Source organism: Ochotona curzoniae, unplaced genomic scaffold, assembly GCF_017591425.1.
Source record: "Ochotona curzoniae isolate NIBS_2020 unplaced genomic scaffold, NIBS_Ocur_1.0 scaffold_3208, whole genome shotgun sequence".
NCBI classification, from domain to species: Eukaryota; Metazoa; Chordata; class Mammalia; order Lagomorpha; family Ochotonidae; genus Ochotona; species Ochotona curzoniae.
The window spans coordinates 8,045,832-8,060,415 of NW_024467106.1; positions in this window are offsets into that span (position 1 = coordinate 8,045,832).

Below are 14,584 nucleotides of genomic sequence, written 5' to 3' on the forward strand. Positions count from 1 at the left end.
CGGGATCTGGGGATGTACAGAGTGTTTAATAGAGGACCAGGCCACTGCACTCACAGGTAGGCAAGAGAGCAGAGATAGAGTGGTTCAGCGTAGGGATTTGAAGGGCACATCTGAGTGAGGCCAAAGTACGCCCCCCTAACATGGGAGACCTGAGCTGGGTTAAATAGTATTGCCCGTACCAACTGGCACATGAAAAATCTGGGGCTTGGGGGCATGCCTGGATGAGCTAGGTCACAGCACACACACCCAAGTGTTAGAACAGAGGGGGTAGGCCATGTCAGGCTAGGTCACAGCACCTTACCAGAATAAGAAAACCAGATCTGGGGACAGATTCTGCAAGAGGACTTGTGGGCTTGGCTATGTGGGACCGCAGCACCCTCTGGCTTACATGAAGAGCTGGAGGTGGTGATGGGTCAAGCCAGATTGGATCAAGGAATTCACCTGACAAGTACCCACCTGACACTTATGGGAGCTTGGGCTGGGAGAAGGCTGGGCTGGGCCAGGCTGCAGCACCCACCAGCATATGCAAGGTCTGGGCCTACAAGATATAGAACCCATTGGTGAGAGCCAGAAGGGGTTCAGGATTGGGCTAGACTTCAGGTCCCATTAGTGAATGTCAGGACTGTGGGCCGGCCATGTCAGTCTGGGCAGCAGAACCCTCTAGCACACTTGAAATCCATTGCTAGGGTGGGCCTAGTAGGGGAGCTTGAGGAACTCACCCAGCTAAGCCACAGCTCCTCTGGTGAATGCGGGAGCTGAGGCTAGGAGCAGCCCAGACAAAGATGGGCTGCAGCACCTTTGACATAGGTGTAAGCTAGGTCTGTGGGTAGGTTGGGCAGGATTGGTCCATTGCACACACTGACACAAGTGAGAGCCAAGACAGGGTGTAGGTCAAGCCAGATTGGATCACAACACCCACCAATTCACATGAGGGCTGGGGATGGGCCAGGCTGCTGCAAAAACTGATGAGAGCTGGGACTAGGGGTAAACTGGGCTATGCTAGAATGTAGTGCCTCCTGGAAAATGCCAAGACTGAGGGTGGGCCATCTCAGACTGGGCTGCAGCACTTGCTGGCACACGTAAGACCTGAGGCTGGGAGCAGGTCTAGTGGAGAAACTTAAGCACCCCCTTACTAGGATGCTGCTTCTACTCTTGAGTGTGAGAGTTGGGACTGGGGGTAGGCCAGACTGGGCTAGTCGGTCACACCTGATGGCAAATGCCAGGACTGGGTGCAAGTCATGTCAAGCTGGACTGCAGGACCAGCTGGCAGGTATAAGATCTGGGGCTGGGACATGCCTGGCAGAGAAACTGTGGGTACTCTCCTGCTAGGCTGTACCTGGCTGGGGTAGGCCAGGCTGGGCAAGATGGTGACACCTGTTAACATACATGAGGGCCAGGTCTAGGGGCAGGTCAGGTTGAGCTAAGTCACAGTACCTATGGGTATACATGAGAGCTGCATGGGATACGGAATGGGCCAGACTAGGCTGCAGCAGAGGCTGGCATGCACAAAAACTGGGGCTAGGGGCGGCCCTTGTGGGGATTATTGGCGATTGCCAAGACTAGGCATGGAACAACTGGTATGCATGAAGCCCATGTCTCTGGTGGGCTGTCTGGGCTATACCGCAGCACCCATTGGTTGCATGAGATACGGGGTTGAGGCAGAACTGACCAGGCAGCTGCATTCATGGTCATGTGCACTGACTGGTGTAGGTGACAGATCAAACCTGATCCTGCACTGGCTGGTACATGCAAGAGTCAAGTCTGAGGTCATCCCAGGAGAGGTTTCTTGGGAGACTCCCTGATTAGACTGCTGGACTCAGACCCTGGCCACAAGGACAATCACAGGATGTGTGGTCCAACTTTGGAAAGCATGTATCAGGACTGGGCCTCCTCAGTTGCTGATGCCCGTGCAGTGGACAGCATGTCCAGATGCACATGGGAGACATGACAGCCATCTCAGGAGATGCCAACTGCCCCAACACAGGATGGAAAGCGGAACAGGTAGGACAATTCTGATTAAGCTTTGTAGCATGTTCCTGTGTCTGTGGATGCACTAAAGTACACTTGGTCAACCAACAGACCTTGGAAAGATTTTCTCAACCCTGGAGCAACAAAACCAACAACTTCTCAGAACTATCAAAACCACTCAAGTAACATACTCAGAAAATTCTTCCCCACACCAGAGTTTCTAAGGTGTCACCAAATGAGCATCATCCCTCCCTGGGTGCTGATGTAGTCTGACAGCAAGCAGCAGTCCTCTTCCCCTCCTCCCTTGCGGACACAGAAGAAAAAAAAAAAAAACACATGTCCCACCCACCTTCCTTGGTATTTGACCCTCCCCATTCTAATCAGAGACCTACATGAATGAGCATCCCTCTCAACTATGTAAACAACATTAAAAAGAGAAAAATTGCAAAAAAAAAAATACATGGAGATTGTGAATTCAAAATAGATTTTTAAAAAATCCAATAGTGTAATACTAAAATAGGCAAGCCAATAAAACTGGGCAAAAGAATTGAACAGAAATTTCACAGGATACATGAATGACAATAGTCACATGGGACAAGATGTTTTGCTTGTTTAATCAATCATTAGAAAAATAGTGTTAGGGGAAAAGCACAGCTACAGACTACAGCTAGCAAGAATGGTAACCCGAGGAGACAGCAAGGACATGGGACAATGGGAGCTCGCATGCATTGCTCGTGGGGATGCAGAATGGCACAGCCACTTTGGAAGTAAGTATGCGATCATCTTATAAAGTTTTACACTTACCCTGGAGCACAGCAACTCCACTTCCAGGAATCCCACCCAGGGGAAATGAAAACATACGTCAACACTGATGTTTATAGTTGCAGTTTTTAGAATAGCTGCAAACCAGAAACTATCAAAAATGTCCATCATCAGGGAACAGATAGACACATTGTTGAAAAAGTTCGTGACAGTGCCTGCTGCCTTTTGGAAACATTTGTCTTTATTTCATTTCAACTTATAATGGGGAGAGAGAGAGAGAAAGAGAAAGAGAGAGAAACAGACGAAGCTTCCATCTACTGGTTTGTTCCTCAAATAACCGTGGTAGCCGGGCTGGACCAGGTTAAGACCAGTCAGGTAATTCATCCAATCACAGGATAGTCGCAGAAGCAGGAGCCAGGGTCCTGTGTATGTGGCAGGAGTCCCAGCACTCAGATTATCATTCACAGCCTCCCAGGACTCATGAGCAGGAAGCTGGAGCAGCAGCAGAGGACCCTGACTTTAAACCAGCATTCCACTTTGGGATGATGGTGTCACAGGTGGAGCTTAACCTGCTGAGGTGCAAGTGCCAGTCTCACGTTGTCTTTTAATCCCTTCTCATATATGAGAATGGTGTTCAGCAGTGCAAAGCCATGAGACCTTAATAACAAATGCATAAAAAAGGCTCAATCTCAAACATATTGTGCTCTAAGTGAAGGAGATCAATGACAAAACGGAATCAGTGCCTGACTCCATGTCTGAGACATGCTGGAGAAGGCAAAGGTGCAGGGACAGAAAACAGCCATTGTCTAAGCCGAGGAGAGCCACAGCTAAAGCGCAAGGGGGAATCCGAGCTGGGTAAGGCATGTGTCACCTGCCCCAGCTCAACTCCTGGCTAGGGAGGTAACCAGCTTCCCTATCTATCTGCCTCACAGAGAATAAGCAAACCCTCATCTGCCACCCCTGGGAATCTTCTATACACACAGTGTGACATCATTTTTAAAATGGCTGGGCAGGAGCTGGTGTTGTGGTGCAGGGGTTCAAGCTGCTACCAGCAACACTGGCATCCCATACAAACACAGATTTAAGTCATGGCTGCTCCACTTCTGATCCAGCTCCCTACTCGTGCGCCTGGAAAGCAGTGGACAGTGGCCCCACATTTTGGGCCTCTGCCACCCCACCTGGCAGACCGGGATGGAGTTCCTGGCATCTGATTTTGGGGAATGGACCAGCAGGTGGAAGACCTCATGCTGTGTTTCCCTCTTCTGTCACTCTTCAAATAAATAAATCTTTTTAAAGATAAAATGAAAACTGTTAGGCTTGTTTAGAGCAGGGAAATGTGACCAATAGCCAATAGAAAAGAAAAATGGTAGAACTAAACAAGCAGTTGAAGTAAATATTAGAGTTACCAGGCAAGGATTTAAATGAATTGACTGATGTGCACATTAGCTTTTCTACCTTTATGACTAAATACCTGACATTACCTACTTATGAAGGAAGAAGATGCATGATCAAAGACTGGGCGGGCCCATTGGCTGGCCACCTAAAGAGGCTGGATGATGGTGGGGACGCAGTGTGTGGAGGAAGGAACACACTGTGCGCAGAGAAGCAGAAACGATGACCAGCTGGACCTGACACCAGACCTACAATCAGATCTCTCATGAAAGCCACTTCTGAGAGTATGACCCAGGGGCCTAAGGATCCCCTACCAGGTCCACATCCTAAACACTGGACATTGGATTAAGTCTCCACCTTAAACCTATTGACTGTTCACATCAACTCATTAACCCATCAATCATTAACGTAAGACTTTAGGCATCAAGATACTAACACGGGAGCTGCTGGGGGGAACACTCAAATGAGTGCACAGATCATAGCAGTGTGATAAACATAATCAGTAAAAAGATGGGTAAAATGAGGGGAAAGTCAGAGAATGTTAACAGAAACTTGAGATTTATAACGAAACAAACTTTCTTAAACAAAAATAAGGAAAACTAAAACTTAAAATCGAAATGGGCTCAACAGCAGTTCCGATATGGCTGAAAAGATAATTGATGAAGTAGAAAATAGGCCAAAAGATAATATTTAGATAATTCAGAAGCATGGAGAGAAATAAAAGAATGGCAAATACAACAAAGAGACAAAACACATAAAATTACAACTGTGTAATAATAGCCTCAGAGGGGAAAAAAACAGAAACTGGAATAAGAAAAATACTTGAAGAGATAACAGTGGAACAGTTTTCAAAATGATGGGAGTAGAACAACCCCAAAATAAGGGGTGATGAAAATAAAGAAAACCGCACTGAAAGGCATTACAAGCAACTTGCTAAAAGTAAAAAATAGCAATCAGCACAAATGGACAAAGAGACATAGAAAAGAAAGAAGAAAAAATCAAACGCCAGAAGACAGTGGAATGAAATCTTTAAAATGAATGTATGCCGCCAGCATCCCTTCTGCACACTGGTTTGTGTTCCAGCTGCTCCACTTTCAATTTAGACCCCCTACTTACGGCCTGGGAGAGCAGTGGAGGATGGCTCAAGTCTTCGGGACCCTGCACCCATGTGGGAGACCTAGAAGAAGCTCCTGGCTCCTGGCTTCTGATTGGCTCAGCTCCAGCCCTTCTGGTCAGTTGAGAAGTGAACCAGCAGAAGGAAGATCTCTCTCTCCTTTTTTCTGTAGTACTGCCTTTCAAATAAAAAAAATAAGTCTTTTTTTTTTTTAAATATATTAAGTAAAGGAAAATCTGGAAGCAATAGCACCCTTCAGAACTGAAGTGGAAAAACATTTCAAATAAACAAAGGTTGAAAAATTCCTTACTTTTTTTTTTTAAATCAAAAAAGCCTTCCTTAGATCAGAAAAATGAGCACAGGTGGATGTGAAGAGCTTCAGGGAAAAACAAACAAAAAACGGGCTGGCACTGTGGTGAGTAACAGTTCATTCAGGTCCTGGCTGCCCTGCTTCCAGTTCAGTTCCCTGCTCATGGCTTGGGAAAGCAGTGGGAGATGGTCTGAGTGTGTGGGCCCCTCCACCTGTGTTGGAGACCCGCTTGAAATTCCTGACTTCATCCTGGCCCAGCCCTCACTGCTTCAGCCATCTAGGGCACGAACCAGCAGATGGCTGAGTCTCTCTCTCTCTCTCTCTCTCTCTCTCTCACACACACACACACACACATACGTGACGGCACACCTCCCTGGGCACCATGTGCGGTATTTGGACAGGCAGCATTCCTGGCTTTGGCCTTGACCGCTTCCCACCTGTTGTGGTTTTGGGAGAGGGAACCAGCAGATAGGCGTGCTCTCTTTCCCCCACCTCTTCAAAAGAAAAAAGATGTAATAACAGAAAAGTACATGAAGCAATATTTGATAGGCTTGAAAGGAGAAATAAGTCAGCAATTATCTTTGGAGATCTTAGCATTTTTTTCTCAGAAACAAAAATAACAAGCAGACAAAAATCAGAAAGCTTTGACAGCGTTGTCAACAAACTTCCTAGAATTACTTTTTAAAGAATAATCTTCCCTGAGCCTATGGAGCTGTATCATGAAAAATAAAAATTAAGGGCCAGGACGGTAGCCTAGTGGCTGAAGTCCTCACCTTACAGGTGCCAGGATAATCCTTGCAATCCCACTTCCCACCCAGCTCCCTGCCTGTGGCCTGGGAAAGCAGTCGAGGACGGCCCAAAGCCTTGGGACCCTGCACCTGCGTGGGAGACCCAGAAGAGGCTCCTGGCTTCAGATGGGAGCTCAGCTCTGGCCATTGTGGCCACTTGGGGAGTGGATCATCGGAAGGAAGATCTTCCTCTCTGTCTCTCTGCCTCTCTGTATCTGACTTTGCAATAAAAAATCATTAAGTCTTAAAAAATTAAAGTAATAAAAATTTTTTAAATAATAAAAATAAAATAGAAACCATTCTTCCCAGCAATAGAAAAAGAATCATGAGACATTCATTAAGACAGAAAACATTCTGGGGCCCAAAAGAAATTCTAACAGATTTAAAATTAAGTTCATATGGAACATATTATCAGATTATAATGGGATTGGACTGAAAATCAAAAACAGGCTAAATAGAATTTAAAAAAAGAAGGAGAAAAAAGAAAAGGAGAGTCAGCAACAGAAAGAGAATTAGGAAAACCCCCAGAAGGTTGGAAATGAAATGGAACCGTTATAACTGACTCCTCAGTCAAAGAGAAAGGGCATTGGACAATCCTGAATAGAGTGAAATAAAAATACAACAACAAAGATGAAGATAAAACACAAGACACAAATGTGAGAAATACTTGCTTATAGCAGAAAGTAAGTTTCAAGTCAATGTTTTGTTTTTTTTCTCAGCCCAGAAAAAGAGGATTAGGCACAAAGCAATGACACAGATCTGGGCAGAAATCAGTGAAACTTGGGAGGGAGAAAAGGATGAAGTGAAACCACACGTTGGCAGTCAAAAATGACAGATATCGGCAACGAGAGATAGGAAACGGCTGCAGACATCAAAAGCACAAGAGAATTTGACAAGCCAGCCATGTCCCCAGTTTGAACAACTTTGATGAAAGGCACAAAACCTCAGAAAGAAGCCAATTGTTCAAAGAGAAATGACACTAATTAGTTCTATGGCAAATTGAAGATATTAAACTCACAGTTTTAGAAAAATTTCAAGATGTATTTATTTTTATTGGTAAGGCAGATTTACAGAGAGAAGGAAAGACAGAAAGAAAATTTTTCTGTCTGCTGGCTCACCCCCCGAGTGGCCACAATGGCAGGAGCCAGGAGCCAGGAGCTTCTTCCAGGTCCCCCACATGGGGCAGCATCCCAAGGATTTGGGATGTACTTGACTGCTTTCCCAGGCCACAAACAGGGAGCTGGATGGGAAGTGGAGCACCAGGGACACAAACTTGCACCCAAGGAGTGCAAGGTACTCCTTGGGAGTCAGGTACTTACAAGGCAAGGACCCAGCCATGGCCATGAGCCATGGCGCCAGGGCCAGTTTTAAAATTTATAACAAAGATAACTTCAGGCCTCAGTGGTGAAACTGGAGACTTATTCAAAAAATATTTAAGATAGAAATGACACCAATGTCATGCAAACTTTCTTAAAATGCATAACTATAGGAAATGCTTTCCAGCTCATTTCATTGAAGATGGTATCACTAATGCCGCAAAACCAGACGAAAACATTACAATAAAAAGATGCTGCAAATCAATACTCAAAAACATAGCTTCAAAGTACTAGCAAATCAAGGTGTGGCACAGTGAATTAAGCTGCCTTCCACAGTGCCGGCACCCTATAGGAGCATTGGTTCAAGCCCTAGCTGCCCCACCTTCAGTCCAGCTCCCTACTGGGAAAGCTTGGGCCCCTGCCTCCCAAATGGGAGAGCTGAATGAAGCTCCTGGCTTGAGCCTGGCTCATTCCCTGCTGTTGTAGCCATGCGGGGGATGAACCATGGTGTAAGATCTCTCTCTCTCTCATCCTGATTTTCAGATACATGAGTACATATTTTTAAATCAAACAACATAATTTCCTATATTGAAAGAGGATCATTTCAAAGGCAGAATGATCATTTCAACCTAGGCAGAAATTTTTTGACAACAAAAGCTAGCGTTTTTGAAAATAACATCTCCCAGCACACCAGGAATGGACAAAACCTAGAAGGGCATCCACAAAGATCTTACAATATTGTATTTAACAGTGAAAGTCTGCAGGCTCTGTCTCCAAGATGCGAGTGAGGTGAGGCCCAGCTGTCAGCATTCTGCAGGGGCTCTGAGAGTGCAATGAGACAAGGAAAGGAAATAAAGACATGCAGGCGGTTATGGAAGAAGCAAAGTTCCGTTCTGAGAGGACACGGCTGTCCGTGCATAGACATCCCAACGAGTCCCATAGAAGGACTGCAGTTAGAGTGAGTGTGCTAGTCACTTTTCAGGGTATAATGTGGAATGTATGAAATAAGTTCTGTTTCTACATATAAGCAATTATAAATGGAACAAGAATGTTAACACCTGTAAAGGTGAAATGCATTGGTGCAAATCACGTGATGTTTGTGTCCTGAAAACTGCAAAGCATAGACGGAAGATATCCAAGATGCTACATAAGTGGACAGACACACAGCACTTACCAATTGGAAGATTCAACACAGTCAAGGTATCAATTCTCAAACAGGTGCAGAGAAGCGATATAGTTCTAACCAAAATCTTAGCAGGATGAGCTGATCCAAGATTTTAAACAGCAATGAAAAGAAACTTGTGTATCTAAAATAAATACTGCAGGGGCTGGCACTCCCAGATAGGACACCAATCCTCTGCCTGTGGCATTGGTGCTGGCATATGGGTGCTGGTTCATGTTCTAGCTGTTCTACTTTCAATCTAGCTCCTTGCACATGGCGTGGGAAAGCAGCAGAGGACGGCCCAGGCGCTGGGGTTCCAGCATCCACGTGGATCAGCTTAGCTCTGCCACTCTAGCCATCTGGAGAAGGAAAGTAGATGAAAGACATCTCTCTCTGTCTATCCTCTCTAAAGCTCTTTCGAATAGAAAACAATCAAATACATTTTTTAAAAGGTAAATGTGGCTGGGCCTGGCGCAGTGGCGCAGTGGTTAAGGTCCTCACCTTGCACGCCCGGGATCTCATATGGGTGCCAGTTCTATCCCAGCAGCCCTGCTTCCCTTCCAGCTCCCTGCCTGTGGCCTGGGAAAGCAGTTGAGGATGGCTCAGAGCTTTGGGACCCTGCACCCGCGTGGGAGACCCTGAAGAGGCTCCTGGCTTCGGATCGGCATAGCATCGACCGTTGCGCTCACTTGGGGAGTGAATCATCGGATGGAAGATCTTCCTCTCTGTCTCTCCTCTCTGTATATCCACCTTTCCAATAAAAAAATAATAAAAATAAATCTTTAAAAAAAAAAAGGTAAATGTGGCCAAAGAAAGTTAAGTTGAAAGATGCCTATTCTGGTCTCAAGACTTGCTATAAAACTCCACTAATGCAGACCATCGATGCTGGGGAAAGGATAGACTCAGAGACCAACAGGACAGAGTTTCAAAACAGACACACCGCATGAGAATGAACACATTTTCCACAAATGGGTGAAAGGCAGTTAAAGAGAAAGGATGGCCACCTCAACAGGATTGCTGAAGTGACTGCACTTCCGCATGCAAACCAACCACGCTCAGCTCGCGCCTTTGACTCTGTTACCGAGTCACACGCACTTGAAGCACCTTCAAGATAAAGCCCCATACTGCAACTCTCAGGAAGCAAGACTGAAACAGCAAAATCTGCTTTAACACTGAAAGTATAATCTGTAAGAGGAAAAAAAAACATTGAATTGAATTTCTCCAAGAGTAAGAAACTCCTGCTCTTTCAAAGACATTGTTAAAGGAATGAAAAGATGAACTACAGACTGGAATACGATATTCTCAAATCACGTACCTAAGAAAGGGCCTGTAGGGAGAGCATAGAAGGAACTCTCAAATTCAGTGTACAAAACCGTGCTCTAAAGATTCGATTAGATGGGAGAAGATACACCAAGCAAACTAGTTCAGCTTTTCATTGCAGGGTGCTAAATAACTTCAGCACTTATTAGCATGAAAATATCAATCATTATTTCTTAGGGTCTCAGACTTCTGTCACAGTGGGGTGGGGTGGTCCTTCTACTCCATGTGATATCACCTGGTGACACTTGGTTACGTCCAGCAGTGGTTGCAATGGAAGGTCCAAGAAGGCCTTGCTCAGGGCTCTTCAGCGACCGGGAAGAGTAAGACGGTGACTGTATTTGCCTGAGGTGTCCCTTCATTGGTTGGCACACGAGCCCGAATGCCGGTACTCTATGGCAGCAGGCTTACCAGACGCCAGAGAGAAAGCCGTGGCACCTGCTCAGGGTCGAGCTGGAGTAAAGCACTGCATTCTTTCCACTGGATCCCATCAGCCAACGCAAGTGGCAAGGCCAACTGGATTGAAGGTGAAAGCGCTTGTGTGGGGGATAAAAGGAATTGCTGATAAAAAACCACAACGCAGTATCTGTATAAATGGAGAGAAAGTTAATTAAAGGTCATGTGTGTGTTACATGTGAAAATAGGACGATCCACGAGGAAACAACCGGACGCAGCTATCAGATTGGTCTAAAGTACGTGTAGCAAAAACGGACTAAATTGCAAAAATAAATCCATGAGGATCGTGGCGTAATTTATTATGTCTCCCCCAGAGAAAGAGAAGTCAGAAAACAAAATAACTTTGAAATAAGTAAATTTAGAATAAGAAGTTGAACAGCACAATTTATTAGGTAGATTGATATGATTTAGTACTCATCAAACACAAAACCAATGTTTTCTTCAAATATCCATGAAACACAAAATATTGATTTTGCATTACCTTTCAAAATAAACCTTAATACCTATAAATTTTGCAGGCCACTATCTCTGAGTTCAGTGAGATAAAGTTATAAATAAATGAGATCAAAGTTAACTTTCAGTTCAGTGATTTGTTTAAAAAAATAAAAATTGCCTAAAAATATGATTAAAAATCAAATAAAAACCAAAGCTGTTTAGGAAATCATGTCTAAGCATCAGTGGGAGAGCTCTGCAGCCAATAAAATCTGCCCGCCTTGTTTTGGATCAGCCCTCCTGCTGAGAAAAAAAGCAACTAGAAAAATCTGGATTTGAAGATCTGTGTTGGAAGGCGTTGGAGAACTGCCGGGAGAGTGGAAGTCTGGGGCCGAGATCCAGAGAGAGGGAGCTGTAACATAGGTGGACCCGGCATTGGGCAGCATATTTCCACTCAAGGGTTTTGCTGATTAAAAATCGAAATTACAGCTCAGAAGCCGAGAAACTGAGTAGTGTTTTCAACAGTCTCGGGGCGGAGAGCAAAAATGGGAGTTTAGGGCTTGTGAAAGATGAGGAACCAGGTAAACATTCCCAGCTTTCCTTCAATAAACTCTGAAAGAGATCGTGCCTGACAAGGGCGAACTCCAAGCCTGAATCATCTCTGTTCCCCACTCGCCCCCAGGACTGGAAGATGAGCTGCGGTTAGCTGATACCCCTCCAGACAAAGATCAGATCACCCAGAGCTTCAAATTAGTTCTGAAATCTTTTTCAGACACAATGCCCAACACTCAGTCGATAACAACACAAAAAACAAACACGGATGGAAAGCCAAGAAATGGAAAAACAGGTAAAATAGTTTTTCACTAGTGGCTAAGTAGTTTGAGTTCCTCCTCCTCCAATCCTGTCTCTAACTATAATTTCGGATCCTTGACAAGATATCGTAAACAATCGTCTGAAAGCACTGACACACGGAAGATGCGTTCACATTGGCCAGAGGCTGGGAGTGGTCTCGCCAGTCAGCTCAGAGCTCTCTGCATGTAAACGCAGCCCCGTCAGCACTACGCAGAGTTACGGAAATTTAGAAGACAAAGATGGAGTTTCTGCCATAGCCAGAAATCTAAGAGGGGAAAGAAAAAAGAGTCAGACAGCGGGAGCCTCCAAATTCCATGTCTGAACTCGACTCGTCTCTGGATGACTCAGGCTGGGGCAGGTTCCACAGAACCCATTCAGGTCTGAAAGAACTGACCGAAGGTTTCAGCTGTCCTCAGCTCAGAGGAGTCAGGGTCTGTGTCCTGGCGCCGGTCGAGGCAATTGCTTACTTTTCAAAAACACAAGGTTTCCAGGGGGTCCCCTTCGCAAGGCCCCCTGGATAGAGCCCACAAGGACTTGACACACAAGAAAACACCATCCATATTGAAAAGATCAATGGCCAATGACCTTGGGGTCATCCAGATTTGGGGATTTGCTAGCAAGGTTGTTGTTGTTTTTCCCTACTTCTTTATCTCTTCTCTGTATTAGAATCTTACGACTCCTTTCCTTTAGTTCTCTCATTTATTTATTTATTTTAATTTTATTTTTGATGATGTTGACATAGTTGAGAAGGATGCATGCCGATGTGGACCATTGATTAGGGTGGGAAAGGTTGAGGGATAGGGGAAACCAATAGGAGACCACTGTTTGTAATTTCCTTTTCCTTCTTCTGTATCTGGGGGAAGGGGGGGAAAAGGGAAGAAGCCACACCCAGCATCCTAATCACACCAGTACCCAAGGATGGGGAATGGCCACCTGATGTCATCCCAGGTCCCCAGTGTGGAGCATGCTCCAAGGATTCTGCTTGAGTAGTTTCAATAGTTCTGAGATGCTGTTGGTTTTGTTGCTCCCAAAATGAAGAAATTCGTCCAAGGTCTGTTGGCTGACATAGTTAATCTTAGAGTCTCCATTTGTGCAGATATATTTGCTGTCAAAGCTTGGCTCAGAGTTGTCCAATTTGTTCTGCCTTCTACTCTCTGCTATGGTACTTGATGTTCTCTGCAGGTGCCAATGGACTGCCATATCCCCCAAGTGCATCTGGGCATGTCATCCAATGCACAATCTTTAGCAACTGAGGAGGCCCAGTTCTGACACATGCCCTCCACAGTCAGACCACAGATCACATGCACTCCCTATGGTTGGAGTTCTGAGTTCAGCAGGTCAGTTGGAGGATTCCCCCAGAAAACTTCACCAGAAGTGACCCCAGACCTGACTCCTGTATGTGCTGGCCAATGCAGGGTCTGGCTCATTCTGTCACCCACATCAGCTTACACACACACTGGTGGTTGCAGTTGCTGAGTCAATTCTGTCTCCAGCTGCATCCCTTACACAAGCCAATGGATGCTGGGACCCAGCCTGACTCTGTCCACCACATACACTCAGCTCTCATGTACACCAGTGTGAACTGCAGCCCAGTTGGAGTGACCCCTACTAACCCCCATCTTGCTGCTCCCAGCCATAGCTCCCATACATGATGGTATATGCAGCAGACTGGTCCGGTCTGCTCTGCATCCCATTAGGCTTTTGTACATACCACTGGGTGCTGTAACCTGGCTCAGCCAAACTGACCCCACTATTCAGCTCAAACTTATACTGGTGGGTGTGACCACCTCTCCAGCCAGGCCTGCCCCAGCTTGTTTCCCATGTTCTCTGGTGGAAACAGCAGCACGTTAGAGAGGTGCCCAGTTTCCCTACCGGGCCTACTTCCAGCCCTGGAGCTTGCACTTCATAGGTGGTTCTGCAGTCTAGCTTGACAGGACTTTCCCCCATTCCCAGCACTTGCTTGCTGGTGCTGCAGCAAGGCCCGACCAGTCTGTACTTATTCTGGCTCATGCATTCACCAGTGGATACAATCATATAACCCGGCCTGGCTCTCTCCCTAAATCAGGTCACATGCAGGCCAATGGGTATTGCAGAGCTGCCTAGCCTGGTGTGCCCCCAGCACCAGTTCTCACGCTCACCAGCAGGATCAGTGGCCCAGCAGGGGTGTCCTTGTTGACCACCCATGGAGCTCTTCTGCTTCAGGTCTTTTGTGTGCTGATGGGAGCTGAGGCCCCATCTGGCATGGCCTGCCTTACCTTGGCATTTACTGGAGGGTGCTGCAGCCTGGCCTGGCCCAGCCTGCCCTCACTTCCAACTCATGCTCATGGGTGCTGCGGCCTAGCCCAGCCTGGACTGCCCCCAGTTCCAGTCTTAATGTAAACTGGCTGATATTGTGGCCCAACCCAAGCCTGTCCTGCAGCTTGTTCTGATTCTCACATCTGCCAGTGGGAGCTATGAACTGGCCCAGCCTGGCCTACTCCCAGACCTGACTCACACATGTGCCAGCTGGTATGGTAACCTAGCCTGGTCTGGGCTGCTCCCACTCTTGATTCTTGCACTCACCTGCGGGATTGCATCCTGACAGAGGAGTTCCCCAAGCTCCTCTATCAGGTTACCACCCAGTAGCAGATCTCAAACACTTTGGTGGGTGCTTGGCCTAGCCTGATTTTGTTCATCTCCTGTCCTAGTAGGAACTGTGGCCTTGCCTAACTGGCC